Source organism: Miscanthus floridulus, chromosome 16 (assembly GCF_019320115.1).
Source record: "Miscanthus floridulus cultivar M001 chromosome 16, ASM1932011v1, whole genome shotgun sequence".
In the NCBI taxonomy this organism is placed as follows: Eukaryota; Viridiplantae; Streptophyta; class Magnoliopsida; order Poales; family Poaceae; genus Miscanthus; species Miscanthus floridulus.
The window spans coordinates 42,559,908-42,565,887 of record NC_089595.1 but is presented as its reverse complement, the minus strand read 5'-3'; the positions used below and the strand labels follow the sequence as shown (position 1 = coordinate 42,565,887).

Sequence of the window (5,980 nt, the reverse complement as noted above, 5' to 3'; positions counted from 1 at the left end):
CAACTCGGATATAGGCAGGGATAGCTCGGCCCACCTTGAGGATGAGGACAAAGATGAGCGGACGCCGCATGTCGGCGAGAAGCTCCGGGGGAAGCGGCCCGCTGACAAGGAGCCATCCCCAAAGAGAAGGAAAACAATAGCTATGTCTTGTCATGAGGAGAGGCCAGTGAGCATTAGGGCTATCGTCCAACCCTAGAGATGGTAGATGTATGTGTCGAGCTCACACTACTAGAAAACCCACCTGTAGCTACGCTTTATTTGTAACGCACATCAAAAGCGTCTCTACGTTGGCACGTAAAGATGTTATTTGACACAATTTCAAGAATGCATCAAAGTGTCACGATATTTAACACGCTTTCAACGTTAAGAGACATCTAAACACATTTTTTAACACGCTATTGAAATCGTATTAAAATGACACGAAATTCAACACGCTTTCAACCGTCACTAACCTCTACACACATTGTAAAGCGCATCTCAAAATCGTCAATAGGCACCTAAAGATGCTTTTTGACATGCAACTAAAAACGTATAAAAATGACACATAGTTAGACATGCTTTCAACTGTGAGTAGCACAAAGACACGTCATAAAGCGTATCAAATAAACGTCCTTAGGCATGTAGAGATGTTTTTTTATGCGATACCGAAATATCTCTAGTTGACATGAAATTAGATACACTTTTAACCATTACTAGCTGGTAGAGACGGTTTTATGTGTATTAAAAATTTGTCCTTAACACGTAGAGATGTTTTTTTGGTGGAAAATTGAAAACGTGTAACCTACCGAGGGGGGCTATAAGCTGACATGGCATATTATTCATCAGAGTTAATGTGGCATATCTTCCACTACAGCTGACGTGGCATATATTATTGGAGGATAAAACAATATCAACATTAATTGTGTTTCGGTTTCTTTTAATTAAAAATACTAGTACAAAGAAATCGCTAGTGTTTGTCATACATGTCTAATAGAGCACACACTTAATAATAATAATAAATAGGAAAAAAATGTGGTCACACACTTGGAAAAGGAAAAAAATATGGTCACTCACTTGATAATTATTATATAAAAAGAAAAAAGTGCTAGATCTGGGCACACACTTAACAATAAATGAAATGGAAAAAAATGGCAAATCTAGACTCGAACCAAGCAATAAGGGATTGAGACCAGCGTGCCTTACCATTGCACCAATCATTTAGATTTGTAGGATGGGGTTAATTCTTTTATTTATGAAGAGATATATCTATCTGTGAACAATATATAATCCCACTTTATTAAAATGAATTGAAATTCTGATGGAAAGCTTATTGGCCCAAAATATGTTTTCATGTTGGTTTGTACAATTTCTTGATCCCCTTTAGATATGATTATAATTATTTTGTGGAATTATCATCGAATAATCATAATAATATTTATATTTGGTTAGAAAATTATGAAAATTTATATGACAACATGTATTTGATATATAGTCATTCAAAAAAATAATTGCCAAGTACATATCATGGGACCATAGGAGCCACATGTCAAAAAAAATGTAAAAATAGGATAAAAAGTTGCAAAGGTGGGTCTTGAACCTAAAACCTTCCCATCTCAAAGGAGTAGACTTACCACTACATTATGTTAACATTTGTATTACTCTTTTGATAGTAAATTATTTGTATAATAAATAACTGTTAATACAACGGGAAAAAAGATGAAAAACTGACCAAAAAAAGTTACAAAGCTAGTGCGTGTGTTGACGTTGGATTGAGATCCAAATCAAACACCAACAAGAGCTAGCATGCCCGAGGTCGCAATCAACCTTCAACACGCAGCAAGAGACTCTTGGGGTCGACTAAACCGATCTAGAGACCGGTTAAAAACCGATTTGAAAACCAAACCGGCTCGGAAATAGCAGAGAAGTCAGCTTAGTCGACTTGGGAATCGGCCTAGACAGTTTATAGGGCCCGACGCGTTGTTTTTAGGCTAAAAATAGGGGGAGTCGGCTAAGCCGACATGACACTGGAAACTTCAGGAAAAGAGCTTCTGAAATTCATAATTAATTTATCTGGACTTGAAACGAGGCGATCTATATATGTTTTTCAATCAACTCAATGAGAGAAACACAATAGCTGACTTGGGGAGTCGGCTAAGCTGACCTGGGGCTCGCGTGGCTCGCCTTCTTCGCGTGTTTCTTTTGCTATTTGTCACGCTAATTAATTTCAAACACGTCTATGATGTTTAGAACTTGTTGGAGGTGACTATAAACATTATTGGGACACTCTTGGATGTCAACAGCGTGGTCGTCGTTTGGAAAAGCTGGAGCCCATCATCTGGAGGGCCGACACGCCCATCACTAAAAATGAACTAGTCTTGCCACATAGGCCATGCAACCCTATTTGATCTATAATATACATAATAAATTTATATTTTATAATTCACTAACAAAAAATCTCTAAAAACCATCACTAAAAATAAACTAATCTTTACTACTACAGAAAAGATTTGTAGCAACGCCCCCTGTTTTTAGGGGCGGCTCTATATTAAGCCGCCGCTACAAATGGTGCCAAAATGAGCCGCTCCTGCAAATTCATTTATAGGGACTGCTAGTGTTATCAGCCGACCCTATAAATGACCCAATTTGTAGGGGCGGCTCTATATCCAGCTGCCCCTAAAAATCTGATTTGTAGATGCCGAATAGTAAAAATTAAGTACTAAATTTTGAATTTTTTTAAATGACCTCGGATGGAGAAATGACAAAAATAAAAGTTGTAGATCTCAAAAAGTTATAGAACTTTGTTGTTTACAACTTTTTTATTTGAAATCATTTTCTGCTTTAAAATGCTGTTGGAAATTTAATTTTTAAATTGTTGAACAACTCTGATATTCTTTTTAATGTCTAGCTAAAATTTGTAACTAGTCTTTCACCCTTATACTAACTTCAAATCTGATGTCTTTTTTTTCTAAAAATTTCTAAAATCATGCTCTATCAATTTATTTTGTTCTTACAACTATTATTTTGGTCATCTTTTCATGTGACTTTATTATATCAATTGAAATTTTGAATTTAAAAAAATGTTAACTTCAAACAACATTTTGAAGTAGTAAATGATTTTCGGCTGAAAAAGTCATCAACATAAAAATTATAGAACTTATCAAGATGTACAACTTTTATTTTGATCATTTTTTTTCATCCGACAAAGTGACAGTAACATTGTTCACAAAATTTATATATCTCTATTATAGCTTATGAAACCATACGAGAGATATGTAAAATTTGTGAACAATGTTACTATCACTTTGTTGGATGAACAAATGACCAAAATAAAAGTTATAGATTTTGATGAGTTCTACAACTTTGTTGTTGTTGACTTTTTCAGTTGAAATCATTTACTCTTTGAAAATATTGTTTTAAGTTGCCATTTTTCGAAATTCAAATTTTGAATTGTCCAAACGAAGTCACATGAAAAGAAGACTAAAATAAAAGTTATAGATCTCAAAAAGTTATAGAAGTTTGTAGTTGATAACTTTTTCATTTGATATCATTTTATCGAGGAAGACTACGTTTGAATTTCTCAAATTTAAAATCTGAATTTTTCAAATGACCTCGGATGGAGAAACAACCAAAATAAAAGTTGTAGATCTGAAAAAGTTATAGAACTTTATAGTTGATAACTTTTTCATTTGAAATCATTTTGTCAAGGAAAACTACGTTTGGATTTCTCAAATTTAAAATTTGATTTTTTTCAAACGATCTCGGATGGAGAAACAATCAAAACAAAAGTTGTAGATCTCAAAAAGTTATAAAACTTTGTAGTTGGTTACTTTTTTTATTTGAGATCATCTTGTCAAGAAAAACTACGTTTGAATTTCTCAAATTTGATATTCAAATTTTACAAATTTTGTAAACGACCTCGGGAGGAACTACCAAAATGAAAGTCGTAGATCTTGAAAAGTTATAACACTTTTTAATCCGGATTCAAATATGAGTATGAATATTTTGAATTTTTAGATGTTAATATAAAAGTTCAAATTCGCACTCTGATATTTACTCGATTAGCTTGACAGGGAGTATTAATTTAATTTGATTTAATTTGTTAAGACCATGAAATGCTTCAGTTAGATCGAGCTTTTTTGGTTCCCGCCTTTCTTCCCCTCCATCTTTTTTTGTTTCGTATACATTCTTCTCTCATGGGTAATCTGATTTTTCACACCCCCACACTAATTATTGGGAAGTCTAATAGTGGCCCCACCTTTCATAGAGACAAGCTAGAGGAAACCGTGTAAAATAGTATGAGAACTGCCCCCTAATTGTGGATCTCGTCTAACTCTCCCTATTGTGGTTCGTTTTCTATTTTCTCCCATTGCACAGCTCCATAACTCCCATCTCCCTCATCGTCCCTCCCTACGACGAACATGGTGCCGTACCTCACCCCACTGCAGCCATCCCCCCTGAATCGTTAGTTCAATCAATACCGACCTCACCACAGTCTCTCTACCCTGCTGGAGGTTCCGCTAGGATTTGAAGGGAATCCCGTCATCTCCTCAGTCCTCAGATTAATGCAGCCATCTGCTCTTTACCGCGCAGGAATTTCTTCATATCAGAGATCCATCGAGTCGGTGCCGCTAGGATCTGAAGGGAATCATCGTCATCTCCTTAGATCAGTGCAGCCATTCTGCTCCAGTCGACGGTGCCAATCATGAGGTATTATCTCCTTTCTTCATACAGTCTTAGCAGGCGATTTGTATTTTACCTGTCTGTCATATCTCGAAACCCTAAATTCTCTTTGATCCTTTCATTCTTTTCGTCAAAATTTCCTTATCCCTGTCAGATTCTTGATCTGTTTTTTTATTTTTTTTAATAGACCATAGATTGTGATATGGTGGCCGTGCAGAGGTTCAATCAAATGCACCGAATTACCAATCCCTAACGTCCCCAATTCTTTTGTATGTTTCTTGATTGAACTGTTTTTTTCGTAGTGAATACTCTGAACTTCCTGTGTATATCTTCTGAATTTATTTCCTTGTGTGCAGATTTGCCTAAGTCAAAGGGTTAAGAAAGTAATCACAATATTGTGTTCTTGGCAAGGTCTGGCTACCTTAATTTTTCCAAGATATATGATTTATTATTCTGCGAGAGCTCCTATTTCAGTTATCATGTATCATATGAAACTAACACAGTATCAATCTTGCAGATCAACAATCATAATCTTGGATATTTGGAATGGTGTGTTCTTTTAAACATAATTTTTTTTGGAGAAACTCTGCAAGAATCTGTTGCATCTGGTAGAACACTACTTCCTCAGCATCTGTTGGATAAAATACTAGGGACTAATTTTTTTTCTTCACTAATCTTTGAAGTGTATTGGGCTGGTAAACATGTTTGCAAATTGCAGTATGACTTCAATGTGCTAAGGTTGAGATATAATCCAACTCTGCAAGTCCAAGCATAGTATATTTAACATTTTCTGATTTACATCAGGTTAGATTCCCGCACGCGTCCCACCTGCGTGGGATTTTTTTTGGCACCTACCAGTGGAGTTCTTGATTAGTAATATTTTAGTTTCTTTTTTTGGTCAGGTGGATCAATCAAATGACCATATCCAGGATCCATAAAGGTAGATCAACACACAGGTAGTAGCTATTTATTATCTCACATTTATTAATTTTCTATGGGCAACCATTCCTGTGTTCTAGATAAAAATTTCTGGATGGTTTCTTTCTTGATCAGATTGCATCTTATCAATTCCTTGGCGCCTGGACAATTAGTATTGTTGCAGTCTAGTCATATCACTTTGGACTAATATGCCGAGATTAATTACATGCCAATTCAATGAGGTAGGACCTATTCGAATTTTTCTATGGGCACCATAAAATTTGATTTTATATTTGATATCCTTCTTTTTTTGATTTTGTACTATGCAAAGCTTTAGCTGGTAAAAGTATTTCACAATAGATTGTATCATATTAACCATAATATGGATTTGCTCTCTATCAGT

The 5,980-nt window shown here is 35.2% G+C and overlaps 1 long non-coding RNA gene across 2 annotated transcripts; it reads left to right on the top strand.

The window, feature by feature from the left end:
- Positions 1–4,217: 4,217 nt before the first annotated feature.
- On the top strand, positions 4,218–5,588 carry LOC136511565 (uncharacterized). 2 transcript variants are annotated; one of them, XR_010772760.1, is made up of 5 exons: positions 4,218–4,686; positions 4,847–4,928; positions 5,016–5,070; positions 5,177–5,267; positions 5,562–5,588. It is a non-coding gene; the product is annotated as an uncharacterized lncRNA (long non-coding RNA). The 2 variants fall into 2 exon arrangements; XR_010772759.1 differs by lacking the exon at positions 5,562–5,588 and adding an exon at positions 5,378–5,451.
- Positions 5,589–5,980: the final 392 nt, after the last annotated feature.